Source organism: Pongo pygmaeus, chromosome 12 (assembly GCF_028885625.2).
Source record: "Pongo pygmaeus isolate AG05252 chromosome 12, NHGRI_mPonPyg2-v2.0_pri, whole genome shotgun sequence".
Classification (NCBI taxonomy): Eukaryota; Metazoa; Chordata; class Mammalia; order Primates; family Hominidae; genus Pongo; species Pongo pygmaeus.
This window is the reverse complement of record NC_072385.2, coordinates 73,875,517-73,891,252: the sequence shown is the minus strand read 5'-3', so window position 1 is coordinate 73,891,252 and position 15,736 is coordinate 73,875,517.

The following is a 15,736-nucleotide window of genomic DNA, read 5'->3' as shown; positions in this document are numbered from 1 at the left end:
AATGAACCAAGTGAATGTTTAATGTGTTTTCGTGGTTGTTGCACAGTAAATCACCAATGCATAATTTATGTCCCAGTTAATTAATCCTCTTTTCTGATTTGTCTAATCCTCTGTTAAACTGAATCCTGGGGTTGATAATTTTGGAAATTGTATTTATCAGTTCTTAGTTTTTATTTGTTAATTTAAAAAATATTCCACTTCTCCAGCAAAAATCTCTGTCATATCATCTATCTTCTTAACTATAGTAATCATAGATTTTATACAGCCTTGTCTAATAGTTGCAATACCTAGAGTATCTGTAGGTCTGTTTATATTATCTGTTTTATAATGTTTTTATTGAGATATAGTTGGTATACATTACACCTATTTAAAGGGTAATGTTTAATAAGTTTTGACATCTATATACCCCTGAAAGAAACCATTGTCATAACCAGCCTAATGAATTTACACATCACCTACAGAAGTTTCTTCATTCCCTTTTGTAATTCTTCCCTGCTTCCCCTACCCATACTGGCACCCACCCCCAGAAAGCATTCATCTAATTTCTATCATTACAGATTAGTTCGCATCTGTAAGAATAATATATATGTGTATATATAATATATATGTGTTTGTATACATATATAGCATATACACATATATACATATATACATACGTACACACATGTTATATATATTAATTATGCTATGGCAAAGAAGCCAGACTATATATATAAATTTACCATAGCATAATTATTCTGAGTTTCATCCATTTTGTGGCATGCATCGAGTTCATTCCTTATTGACACATTATATGGGTATACCATAATAGTTTATTCACTCACCTATTGATTGATACTTCATTCTAACAATAGTGTCTTCCAAAGGGCAGGAGTCTTTTCTTGTTGTGATTTTGATAAAGTCTAATTTACCAGTTTGTCTTTTATGTGTCATGCTTTTGGCATTCAATCTAAGAATACCAAATGCTTTTGGTATTCTGCTATGAAATCCTTTCTAAATTAAGGTCACAAATGTTTTCCTCTACATTTTCTTCTAGATGTTTTATAGTTTTAAGTTTTACATTACCTATTTGAAGTTAATATTTGTATACATTTTGGTGTATGGATCAAAGCTCTTTTTGTTTCCCTGCATATGGATATGACAGAATATTCGATTGTCCTTTTTCATAAGATATCCTGAACACCTTTATCAAAAACTAGTTGCCCGTATGTAGGTAGGTCTATTTCTTGACTCTTCATTCTATGCCACTGATCTTTTTGTCTGTCTCTACACCAGGGATCAGCAAATGATGGCCACAGGTGAAGTCTGGCCTACTGTCTGTTTATGTGCAGTCTGTAGGCTAAGAATGGTTTTTACATTGTAAAATGGTTGGAAGAAAACTAATCAAAAGAATACTTTTTTTTATTATTATACTTTAAGTTCTAGGGTACATGTGCACAACGTGCAGGTTTGTTACATATGCATACATGCGTCATGTTGGTGTGCTGCACCCATTAACTCGTCATTTATATTAGGTATATCTCCTAATGCTATCATTCCCCCCTCCCCTCACCCCGCAACAGGCCCCGGCGTGTGATGTTCCCCTTCCTGTGTTCAAATGTTCTCATTATTCAATTCCCACCTATGAGTGAGAACATGTGGTGTTTGGTTTTTTGTCCTTGCAACAGTTTGCTGAGAATGATGGTTTCCAGCTTCATCCATGTCCCTACAAAGGACATGAACTCCTCCTTTTTTATGGCTGCATAGTATTTCATGCTGTATATGTGCCACATTTTCTTAATCCAGTCTATCATTGTTGGACATTTGGGTTGGTTCCAAGTCTTTGCTATTGTGAATAGTGCCGCAATAAACATGTGTGCGTGTGTCTTGATAGCAGCATGATTTATAATCCTTTGGGTATATACCCAGTAATGGGATGGCTGAGTCAAATAGAATTTCTAGTTCTGCATCCCTGAGGAATCACTACACTGACTTCCACAATGGTTGAACTAGTTTACAGTCCCACCAACAGCATAAAAGTGTTCCTATTTAATCAAAATAATACTTTTTGATGACATTTTAAAAATTATTAATTTTATTCAATAACTTTCCTTCAAAGATACTTTCTTTAAAGAAATTTTAATTTATATTGAACTTATATGCAAATTTATTTAAACACAGTGTCTTTGAAGAAAAGTTTATTAAAACATAGGCACACTCATTCCTTTACATATTGTGTATGGCTATTTCCATGCTGCAACAGCAGACTTGCATAGTTGTCACAGAGACTATATGATCCACAAAGCCTAAAATATATCCTATCTGGTCCTTTACTTAAAAATTTTGCCTATCCCTGTTTTCCACCAACATCATATTGTTTTAATTACTGTAGCTTAGTAACAAGCCTTGAAATCAGATAGTATTGGTCCTCTAACTTGGTTCTTCTTTTTCAAAGTTGTTTTGGCTATTCTAGAAACTTTCCAGTTCCATATGAAATTTAGAATCAGCATTTCAATTTCAATAAGGCCACTGTGGTTTTAATTGTAACTGAACTGGATCTATGGATCAATCTCGGGAGAACTGGCATCTGAACAACAAAAAATCTTCTGACCTGTGGACACAGTGTATCTCCCCCTTACTAGTTTTTTTGTTCTTTTGTTCAGCAATGTTGTGTAGTTTTTAGTGCACAGGTGGTCATTGGCAGGAGTGTCCCTATTTTTCCCGGTCTTCTGTATTTCATGAAAACCAACAGCAGAGTTCCCCTTACCTATCCCCCTATGTGGTGCATCTCTCTTCCTCTGCAGGGAAAAAAAATGGAAAAGAAAAAGGAAAATAAATTCATTCATGTAAGATTGTGGCAAAGTTTTAGTTTTAATTTTTCCTTTGAATCTAACCACAAAAGCCAAAACACACAAGAACTATAAACTTTCTAGCATTAGACATGAAATGTCAAGGCAGGAAATATACGCATTCTGGTTGAATGTAGTACTCCTTTCTTAAAGTGGCAAATTTGTTTTTTTGAATGGCAAATTATGAAGCTCACTGAATGTGTTTCTTGGTTTATCATTGGGAACACCCATTCTGTGGTTAATGAAGACATTCCACCAGTCAGCCAGCCACTGTTTAGAATAATGTTGTTACATCCCATATCAATAAATTATGACTATAATGGCAATGATTTCCTTTGAAATACGTGTTGTCATGACAAAAGACTTGTTTCCTGTGGGTGATCATCAGCCACATTCTGCTTCACCTCTGCTGTCAGGCAGCAATGGAAGTATGAGAGGTGCCTTGACGTTTCTGGGTACTCTGTGCAAATCTTCCAAATCTCTTCTGAAATTCATTTTTCATCTAATCACTGCTCTGAGCAAAGATAGCCTTGGAGGGAAAAGACCCCTTCCCTATGTGGGCCAAAGACTGGCCAGGTCAGGATTTGGCTGTCTTTCAGAGTAATGACTAAACCTGTTTGGAGAGACTCCAAAATTTGCTCTCTCACCACAAAGGAGACCCTTTTTGATGGAAATTTTCTTTGATGTTCAGCTCAAATTCTTCCCTCACTCAGTTTTCACTCTATCATTCATAATCCGATCTCCTTAAAACAATTCCTCTTCCTTATGAAGCGTTTTCAACCTTTCAGACCTTCTCAAAAATTATATATTCCTCTGAGCGGTGACTAGATCAGGTTACATATATTTATCTTCAGATTAGTAATAAAAGAGTTGATAATATTTGTTTTACAATCACCAGGAAATTCCTTTTAAAAGCACTTCCTGGTAGCTCAGATTTGCAACATTCACATCAGATTTTAGTGTGTGAACTCCAGGTTCTTGGTTTCTTATGGAGATAAGAACCAACTGAACTAGAGAGCCCTGTGAATTGACCTGGATGTCTGCTGCGACTTTAGCAAATAAAAAAAGTAATATAGACAAAATGGATAAATTTGTTGTTAACCTGTCTTGCTTAGACACACCATCTAATTAAAATGCAGTTGTCATCCATGAGCAGGGCTATCAAAACCAGACTTGAGTAAAGAAAAGTGGGATGCTACATGCTCATTCTGGTACTTAGTATCTTAAGTGATATTAGATAATCATTTTGATAACGTCTCTTTCATTTTCATAGACATCAGGAAGAGAAGACTAAGTTAATAAAAAGAGTATTGTCTCTATTTGGTAATACATAAACTCTAGTTAAATGAGGAGATTGCACATTGCCTCAGCCTCACCTTCTCTAATCCATTCCATTCTTTGCATTGCTGCAACCACTTGCCCACCTCTTGCTATCCCTGCTGCCACACCTTGCCCCAAGTCACCTGTCTTCCATCTCTCTCCTTCACTATTGCAGTAGCATCCTTACCGGTCTCTCTGCTGCCACTCTTGCCACCAGCCAACTCATAATTTAATCAGAAGCCAGAATGATCTTTTAAAATAATAAATCATATCTGACTTATGTTTAAGTCATCAATCACCTTTTGACTTATAATCCTAAAAATCTGATGCATAGGACCTTTGTCAGTTGTGGTCACCTAACATCATTAAAAATTCTCCCTCTATTTGAGTAACTTTCCACATTAGGAGCCCTACCTTTACAAGGTGGAACTGGGGGAGAAAATGACTTTCCAGACTCTTGAAGCCTGGAGGGCAGGTGTGTAAGCTGGATTCTACTGATCAGGAAACACCTGTGGGAGACTGGTTTGGGGCTGAACAATATGAGAAAGGAGCTTCACAGAGACTGATCTCCTGGCCTGCATGGAAGTTCCTGGCTCTCTGAAAGGGAATGCAGCAGGATTTCTGGGATTTAGATGCAAACCTTGGTGATAAAGGGAAAAGAAATTTGCACCAGAGCGGCCTCCACAGTGGGGTTGGGTGTGGATCCTGATGGCATGACTTCAGAGCCTGGCTTCTTAGCTTTTCCAAAGGAGGTATAAAGAGTACAACCCTTAGACCTTGGCAAGTGAGACCTCTACTCTAAGCCTTGAGTCTCAGGGACCTCCATATTTTGGATAACTCCTTTCATCATGGCCACACACAAAAAAATAACATACAAAATGAAATAGGAATAAAGGACACAGAGACACACAAAATGATGAGTGACCTCATAACCAAGTATATGTATTACCTTATTTGTACAGGATACGGGAATGTCTGATACACCCAAGTAAGCCAGCCAATTGTCCTGGATTACATGTAATAGTTCCCTATTTCAATGCCAATAGATCCTTATGAAGCTAAAAATCACAGAAAAAAATCTTCATTTATCCAGTTTGCCTCACTTGTCCTACACTGTCATCTAATCACTTAAATGTTCATAGATTAGATTGATCATTTATTAACTGCCATGCATCACTTGAAACAAAATATTTGCCTGGGGGCCATACACCCTAGGGGCAGTCCTAACTTTGAGCTATTTAGCACTTGTTTTAATACATTCCTTTTCTGCCTAAACTAGCATAGTAGATCCTGCTGTTGGCAACACAGAATCTAGCCTGATACAATACACTAGGATAAAATCCAAACTCCCTAATGTAGTCCTCAAAGGTCCAGAATCTAGTACATATTTATGTTTCCAGACTCCTCTTATCTCCTCCATTCATCCGTTCATTCATTTATTCATTTAACAAAAATATATTAAATGCCTACCAAGTATCAGATAATAACCTAGAGGCTACGAATACCACAGTGAAGAAAATGAACACCAGTTATGCTCTCATAAACTTTATGTTCTATGGAGAAAGAGAGAATATGAATGAAACAATGAGATAATCACAGACAGAGATAACTATAAGAGAAGAGATAAAAATGGGGCTAAAGTTGGGTAGTACTTTAGGCAGGGTGGTAAGGTATGAGAAGGTAAAATTTAAACAGAGAACTGAATGATGAGCAAGAACTAGCCACATGAAAAGCTTGAGGAAAAGTATTCTAAGCAGAAAGAACAGAACATGCAAAGGCTCAGAGAAGCAAGGCTGGTTTCCCCAAGAACAAAGAGGTGACTGTGTTGCTGGAGGGTAGAGAATGAAGGGAAGAGAGGTAGGAAATAAGATCAAGTAGAGGCAACAGGAGTCCCATGTATATATTTGCTCCATAAACTGAGTGGAGCAAATCATGATTTCACTATAATTGCTTCAAAGAGAATAAAATACCTAGGAATCCAACTTACAAGGGATGTGAAGGACCTCTTCAAGGAGTACTACAAACCACTGCTCAACGAAATAAAAGAGGACACAAACAAATGAAAGAACGTTCCATGCTCATGGGTAGGAAGAATCAATATTGTGAAAATGGCCATACTGCTCAAGGTAATTTATAGATTCAATGCCATCCCCATCAAGCTACCAATGACTTTCTTCACAGAATTGGAAAAATCTACTTTAAAGTTCATCTGGAACCAAAAAAGAGCCTGCATAGCCAAGACAATCCTAAGCAAAAAGAACAAAGCTGGAGACAATCATGCTACCTGACTTCAAACTACACTACAAGGCTACAGTAACCAAAACAGCATGGTACTGGTACCAAAACAGAGATATAGACCAATGGAACAGAACAGAGCCCTCAGAAGTAATAACACACATCTACAACCATCTGATCTTTGACAAACCTGACAAAAACAAGAAATGGGGAAAGGATTCCCTATTTAATAAATGGTGCTGGGAAAACTGGCTAGCCATATGTAGAAAGCTGAAACTGGATCTCTTCCTTACACCTTATACAAAAATCAATTCAAGATGGATTAAAGACTTACATGTTAGACCTAAAACCATAAAAACCCTAGAAGAAAACCTAGGCAATACCATTCAGGACATAGGCATGGGCAAGGACTTCATGTCTAAAACACCAAAAGCAATGGCAACAAAAGCCAAAATTGACAAATGGGATCTAATTAAACTAAAGAGCTTCTGCACAGCAAAAGAAACTACCACTGGAGTGAACAGGCAACCTACAGAATGGGAGAAAATTTTTGTAATCTACTCATCTGACAGAGGGCTAATATCCAGAATCTACAAAGAATTCAAACAAATTTACAAGAAAAAAACCCCATCAAAAAGTGGTTGAAGGATATGAACAGACACTTCTCAAAAGAAGACATTTATGCAGCCAAAAGACACATGAAAAAATGCTCATCATCACTGGCCATCAGAGAAATGCAAATCAAAACCACAATGAGATACCATCTCATACCAGTTAGAATGGCAATCATTAAAAAGTCAGGAAACAACAGGTGCTGGAGAGGATGTGGAGAAATAGGAACACTTTTATACTGTTGGTGGGACTGTAAACTAGTTCAACCATTGTGGAAGACAGTGTGGCGATTCTTCAGGGATCTAGAACTAGAAATTCCATTTGACCCAGCCATCCCATTACTGGGTATATACCCAAAGGATTATAAATCATGCTGCTATCAAGACACATGCACACATATGTTTATTGCGGCACTATTCACAATAGCAAAGACTTGAAACCAACCCAAATGTCCAACAATGATAGACTGGATTAAGAAAATGTGGCACATATACAGCATGGAATACTATGCAGCCATAAAAAAGGAAGAGTTCATGTCCTTTGTAGGGACATGGATGAAACTGGAAACCATCATTCTCAGCATACTGTTGCAAGGACAAAAAACCAAACACCGCATGTTCTCACTCATAGGTGGGAATTGAACAATGAGAACACTTGGACACAGGAAGGGGAATATCACACACCGGGGCCTGTCATGTGGTGGGGGGAGGGTAGAGGGATAGCATTAGGAGAAATACCTAATATAAGTGACAAGTTAATGGCTGCAGCACACCAACATGGCTCATGTATACACAGGTAACAAACCTGCACATTGTGCACATGTATCCTAGAACGTAAATAAAAAAAAAAAGAACCAACCCAAATGCCCAACAATGACAGACTGGATAAAGAAAATATGGCACATATACACCATGGAATACTATGCAGCCATAAAAAAGGATTAGTTCATGTCCTTTGCAGGGACATGGATGAAGCTGGAAACCATCATTCTCCACAAACTAACACAGGAACAGAAAACTAAACACCACATGTTCTCACTCATAAATGGGAGTTGAACAATGGGAACATATTGGCACAGGGAGGGGAACATCACACACTGGGGCCCATCAGGTGGTGGGGGGCAAGGGGAGGGATAGCATTAGGAGAAATACCTAGTGTAGAGTATGGGTTGATGGGTGCAGCAAACCACCATAGCACATGTATAACTATGTAACAAACCTTCATGTTCTGCACATGTATCTCAGAACTTAAAGTATAATAATAAAAAAAGAAAAGCACCAAAAAAAAAAAAAAAAAGAAATGACAGAGTTCCACTGCTATGGTTTGGATGTTTGTCTTCTCCAAAGATCACATTAAAATTTAATACCTGATGTAATGGTATTAAGCAGTATTAAGAGGTGGAACCTTTAAGAGGTGAGTGGGTGATGAGGGTTCTGTCCTCATGAATGGATTAATTAATTCAAGGATTAATGGATTAATGGGTTATCACAGGCATGGGTTAGTTATCACAAGAATAGGTTGGTTATAAAAGCCAGTTTGGCATACTTTTGCCCTCTTCCTGTGTTATGCCCTCCCATGTTATAATTCAGTAAGAAGGCCCTCACCAGATGCAGCCCCACAACCTCGCACTTCCCAGCCTCCAGAACTGTAAGAAAAATAAATTTATTTTTAAAACAAATTAACCAGACTGTGCTATTTTATATAATGATAATCATGAAGAACTATAAATTTCTGAAGTGCTTATGAGTCACCATAACAATAATATAGTTAATAGGCTTTAATATGTCTTAATTACTTTGAGACATTGTTATCATTCTCATGTAATTGAAGATAAGACAGCAGAACACTCTTCTTTGGACCAGAAGCTCTTAGTTCAAGTCCTACTCTCTCTGCTTACTAATACTGACCTTGACAAACCATGTAACTTCTTTGAATACCTTAGCTAATCTGACAAATAGAGAACGCAATTCCTACCTTATGAAACTCATTGGGATTTTATGAGGCTCAGGTGAGTTGTACATGGCAGATGAGAACTCGGAGGACCTTATGCACTCTTGTATAAGTGAAGAAAATGAGATCCAACAAAATAACATGATTTACTAAATGCTGCACTGCTAGTTTTTGAAAGACTGTATTTTGTAAAAGTATTTCCTATAGAAAAAACAGTCTACAAATGAAGCTACTATTCTGAGTAACTCTTAAGTATTGAATAAATCAAAACATGCTTTATCTTGCCTTTTGGGGAAAAATGAGTTTTAATTCTAAAAAGTAAATGCATTATTATTCTCACTTTGCAACTATGCTGATCAGTGACATATAGGGTGTTTGCAGTGATATTTAATTATAATAACAATGTTTAAGAGCAGGTGCATAGAGAACAAAATGAGTAGCTATAATGATGAAGATGATGTTAATAAGGAAGATGGTAACAGTACTGATGACTAAGTTAGGTACTTAAGTATATATTATCTTATTTGATTCTCTCGACAACACTCTGAGGTATCTGCATTTTATAGATGAAGACACGGAGGTTCAGAAAAGTTCAGCAACTTGTCCAAGATGATATAGCAAGAAAGTGACAAAGGCATTGCTTTAAACTTCTGTTTTTTATCTAATGTCAAAGCAGCTCAACTTCTTTTACACTAGACTGACTTGTGTAACACCCATACAACCTTGATTATCTGAAGCCCACCTCTACCTAGCCATTTCTCCTGTAGGTACATTTTCCCATGAAATGTAAGCCAGGAAAGACTAAAACTCAGCTGTTACATCTGTCATCTCTCGCTCTTATCCTCTTCAGATTCTGCAGTTCTGCAAACTGGCATACTTCACTGAACACCAATTCAGTGCAGAGGGCTGTGCTGGGGCCAACTGGCCTGAGTGGAGTGTGGTTGGTCTACAGACAGAAGAGCACTCGCTCTAGCTCCTTGACCTCCTTTTAGTGTGTACGAGGACAGCCAAGATGGAGACAACTTGCTCATAAAAGCAAAATAGGATGCATTTTCATAGTCTGCCCGCTCTAAGCCATTTCCTGCCCTGAAGCCTGGTATCCTCACATATGTGAAAGGATATCAAATTCTACTTTTATAACTTGCCAGAATAAGTGTTTGAAATGCCAGCAGATATTACAGGGCAAGGGCTGCCTATGTGTTATAGGTCTGTCACCTTAATGTTTTGGAGGCTGTAAGGTCCCCCAAACAACCCAAACTGACATAGTGCCCCCTTAGTTCTCTGCTCACTGGAGATTTCACCAGGCAAGATTTCTCTTCTGAAAACCCAAAAAGACTTGGATTTTCTCAGCATCTGCTACACAGCCCAGTCAGCAGAACTGCAGTAAATGTCTGAACTCCCTAGCTCCCTTTCTCTCCCCTTTGTTTTTCTGTTTTGGCAGAGAAATGTTAACCAGCCCCTAACAAAAGCCAATTCTGAGGTTAAAAGGGGATGGTGGAAGGGACAGGAAGAAAATCAAAAAGCCTCCCCATTTCCTCCCTTCCAATCCAATTGCTAGATTGGAGAAGGTGCAAAATGCCACCATGGGAGCCTTGCCCACTGTAGTATTTTGGTGTGTCACTGGCAGGGGTAAAAAGTAAAGTGCAAAAGATAGTGCTTTGTTTTCTGCTTTTTCACACAGAGACTGCCTTTTCAGGCAAAGAAAATGTTGACCAAAGAAAATAAAGGGAAAGACTGCCTCATTCTTTACCAACACAAAATGTGTAGCATTGTTCTAATAGAAGAAATGTGCTTCCGAGGGTGGAGCAGTGTGGTAATAAAGCAGCCTATTTTTGCAACTTGGTGTTACCTTTAGGCCTTCTCACATAACCTCGATGGACAGTTGCAACACAGCAAAGAGCACTATACCCTTATTGTTATGCACCCCACCTCTTTTATACTCTGACTTTAACCCACACAATGACACTGTGTCTTTTAGGCCACAGTATAATTATTGTTCAGTGGACATAAATGTTGGTAAAGAAGAAAAATATGTCTTAGAAAAGTAAGCTCTAGTATCACTGAGTGTAGACATATATTTTAAGATTTGTTCCAGAAAATGTAGACATGGGGGGAAAAAACTTGGTCATTCCTTGGATTTTATTAAATTAAACAGAACTTAGAAGGTGAGGGAATTGGAAGACCCAAGGGCATGAAGTAAAACAATTGACCAGTTGCCCTGCGTAGTAGAGAGGGGATATGGCTTCATAGCACTGGGTATTACTGCTTGACTCCCAAGTTCTCAGGGCTGCAATGAGGACTATGAAAGCTAAAAAGACACTTCCTCCAAGGCATCTAAACCCACAGAGGCAGTTCTCAGTTCTATGCAACTAATATTTGCTTAACTCTCAGTGGTATCTGCTACTTTTCTTAGGACAAGATGTCTTTTCCATAGCAAATCTGACATGGATGGTGATGAAAGTGGTGTCAGATATCATGTCAGGTCGTTTGAGGAATGTTCCTCTTCCAGAGAACTTTCTGTTTAAAATAATTAAGAAATCACAAACTTTTTTCATTTTTTTTGTGCACTTAAAGAAGATTTAATAAGTACCTACTATGTACCTGGCACGGTTAGTAACTGGGATGACAAATATGAATGAAACCTACTCTCTTCTAAATTCCTCAATTGCTTACAGCCTCTCCTAAACGCTATTTTATACTAACGTGCAGTTCTGCTGAAACTGTTTTCTTCCTCTTGGGTCTCCTTTATGAGAAACCTGGGAGAAATTACTGTCTGGTATGGGAACCAAGAAAAACTGTACTTGTGAGCAATTGGCTTGTATTAATATTAGGAACACTTTGAACCATGTAACTGACCAGTTTCCCCTTTCCTATGATAGTTAAAGATAAATGTTGTCCCATCAGAAGCCAACAAAAAGGTCATTGTGGTTTGAATTTTCTGAATCTTATACCAAGACCATACTACTCTCCTTTATTTTTCTTCTTTTACTTTTTTCCTTTCCTTCTTTTTCTATATTTTAAAATTCATTTTTTAATATTTTGTATATCCACAAAGCTGACTTTAATTTCAAAAGCATAGTGGCATCTGAATAAATAAATAAATGAACAAATAGTTGTTTCCCTAAAACTCGATTTCAAGAGACTCTCATTGCAAAGGAGTTGTTTATCTTTGAAGGGTGAAAGCAGAAATAACCAAGTGACAAGGAGAATAAACAGATCAAACCCTCAGCAGCTGTCCATGAAGACATGGAGCAACAGATGTCAGGAAACCATGAAGTAGCTGCATCATCATGTCATACACAGTGGAGCCAGGGCCCATTTGGAGAAAGCATTTTGATGTTTCCCAGATTTTAAAATAAAAATGATTAAGCAATCTTTAAATTTAAACCTTAAACTTTTCAATGTGTACTCTATCTACTTAATCCAGCATTTTTTGTTCGTTGACTTTTTCCAGCCTCTAAGGACAGGAAAATTATCAGCACAGAAAATGAAACTAAGCCTTGAAAGTATAAAAAGATCACATCTTACATCTGCAGATTAAATTGAATGTTTGGAGCTATTTTCATCTATTATTTTCATTGATTTTCTCAGATTATAGAAGTTCTAATAGAAACACTGTAAAATAATTTTTAAAAGATTTTATAATAAAGCAATAATTAGTACAAAATAATTGAGCAATATAAACTTTTAAAATATTTATTCATTCACTAAATGTTTACTGAGTGCCTGTATGCGCTAGGCTCCGAGAACAAAGTATAAAACAAATTATGTTTTGTTTTTACTTTTATAGAACCTACTGTCTTGGAGAAGATAAACATTAAACAACTACTTATACTAATAAATGTATAATTTCCCAATATGATCAAAGTATTATCAAGGGAAAATGTTATTGTTTCAGATATCTATTAATTTGTAACCAACCACCCCAAACTTAGTCATGTAAAACAACAACCATTCTGTTACGATCATGATTTTGTGGGTCAGGAATTTTAGCAGAGCATAGTATGGACAGCTAGTCTTCGCTCCACAATGACTCAGGCTTCTGCTGGGGTGGCTTGAACAGGTGAAGAAGACTGGGACAGTGAGAATGGGTCCGTATGTCTGCAGCCTTGGATCTTTTCTACATCAGATTAAATGTCTAAAACAGCGTATTCACTTCCATATTTGTCACCTGCCCTGGAATGATTGGTTCTATGCAGCTGTTCCATGTGACTCACATGAATCTCCTCACAGCATAGCAGTATCAGGGTAATCAAACTTTTCAAATGGCAGCTGGCCTCTCTGAGAGTGAGGATTCCAAGAGGAAAGACACAGAAACTGCCAATCTTTCAAGGCCTGAGCACACAAATTGGCATGGTGCCATTTCTACCACAGTCTATTGTCCAAACAGTTTTAGTAATTATTAAGATTCAAGGGAGGGGTCATAAAGCCTACCTCTCATTAGGAGGAGCATTAAAGAATTCCCTAGATCAAAAAAGCCAGAAATCGTCAAACTGCTATGAAAGAAAAAAAAATTACTAACCTATAATTCTATACCCAATTAAACTATCATCCAAATCAATCAGTTTCAGGCAGATACTGAGAGCATAAAGGCAGAACTACAAAAGAATATTCATCAGAAAGAAAGAAGTTAATTGTGTACAGGCATACCACCCTGAACATACCCAGTCTCTTCTGATCCTTAAAGCTAAGCACAGTTGGACCTGGTTAGTACTTGGATGGGAGAAAGAAGGAATTTAACACAGAATTAAGGTATAAGGTGCAAAAATAAGAGAAAAAAATGAGTAACTATATAAGCACTGACTCTATAAATCGATATCATAAACATGATTAGTTGGAATGTTATAAAATTAAGGTGGAGGATAAGTCATAATGTACAAGATAAGAGGGCATAATCAGATCTTTAAAAACCTAAGTTCTGTGTATTATTTAATATCCTTGTGTATGTATTTATTTATTTTTATTTCCATAGGTTATTGGGGAACAGGTGATGTTTGATTACATGAGTAAGTTCTTCAGTGGTGATTTGTGAGATTTTGGTGCACCCATCACCTGAGTAATATACACTGAGATACCCTTGTGTATTTAGAACTATAAACAATATTGATTAATGTTTAGGTTTATTAAATCAAAAATATCTATTATAATTTTAAAGCAATTGAGCTTCTTCCAAGCTTAAAAGAATGAAAATATATTGTAAACTAAACGAATAGAGTTGTAAAATATGAGAGATGAACATGCTCGAAATTATACAAGGCAGGGGAGCTTTTTAAAAATAAATTAAAAGCATGATAAATAAGGTGATGAAATAATGAAAAATCAATAATCATACTAAATGTAACATGAAGACTCACCTTTTAAATATAATGAGTCTTGAACAAGATTTTAAAATCTAGCTTTTTGCTGTTTACTAAAGATACTTCAAAAAACATAAAGAAAGATTGAAAATAAAGGATAAAGAATCATATGATGGAAAAATACTATACAAGAGATATATGGAATAACTATTTTAATATCAGACAAAATAAATGTTTAGGCAAAAAGTAATTAGTAATAACAAAAAAATTCATTAATAAGAAGTAGCCATTTGGAATTTATATAGCCCAAGTATCAAGGGCTCAAAGTACAAAAAGTAAAAATGGGAAAAATTACTGGTAGAAATTAACAAGAATAATCACAATGTAAAATTGTAACATGCCTCCCTTAATAATTGATAAGTCAAATCAAAAAATATAGCATAATAGTTTTCTTGTTGAGTAACAGGCTACCATAAACTTAGGCACTTAAAGCAGTAGCCATTTATTATAGCGCTATTTCCGAAGATGAAAAGTCTGGATTCTCTGCTAAGTAGCTCACAGGACTGAAATCAAGGTATCATTTTTATCTGGAGCTCAGGGGCTTCTTCCACACTCATTCAATTTTTGGCAGAATTTAGTCCCTTACGGCTATAAGACTGAGGTCCTTGTTTTCTTGCTGTCTGGTAGAAGGGGGTTGCTCTCAGCTCCTAAAGGTCACCCTGGGGTCCTAGCCACCTTTCTTTTGATTAACTTACAGTCAACTCATTAGCAACCTACTCAAGGGAGTGAAATCTCATCATATTCACAAGCCCCATGCACACAAAAGGAAAAATTGTTGAAAACAGAAGCCTGGAATATTTGAGACCATCTTATAATTCTACCTACCACATAAAGTACTTACATATAAAATGTAATCATTTGACTTAATGGACATTAATAGAATATTGCGTTCAGTAGCTCTAAATTTACCAAAATTTGTCACGTATGAAGGCACAAAGTAAACCCAAGTAAACCCCTAAAGAATCTAATTACTAAAAGAGAATAATATATAGCAATATTTAGTTTAGCAATAAATCAGCATCAGAAGAATAAACAAAATATTTTAAAATGGGATAAGTCATGGTTCAAAGAGGACACCATGCTTGAAATTTAAAATTACTTAAAACAATTAAAGTTAACATATGGAATATAGCTAAAATTGCATTAAAGGAAAATACATAACCTTCTGTGTTTATAATAGAAAAGAATAAACCAAGACTTTAACTTGAAAAGAAAGTGAAAGAACAATAGAACAATCACAAAGAAAGTAGAAGAAATACAAATGGTAATAGAAACTAATTGAATTAGCTGGGCTTGGTGGTACATGCCTGTAATCCCAGCTACTCAGGAGGCTGAGTCAGGAGAATTGCTTGAACCCAGGAGGTGGAGGTTGCAGTGAGGTAAGATGGCACCACTGCACTCCAGCCTGGGCAACAGAGCAAGACTCCATCTTGA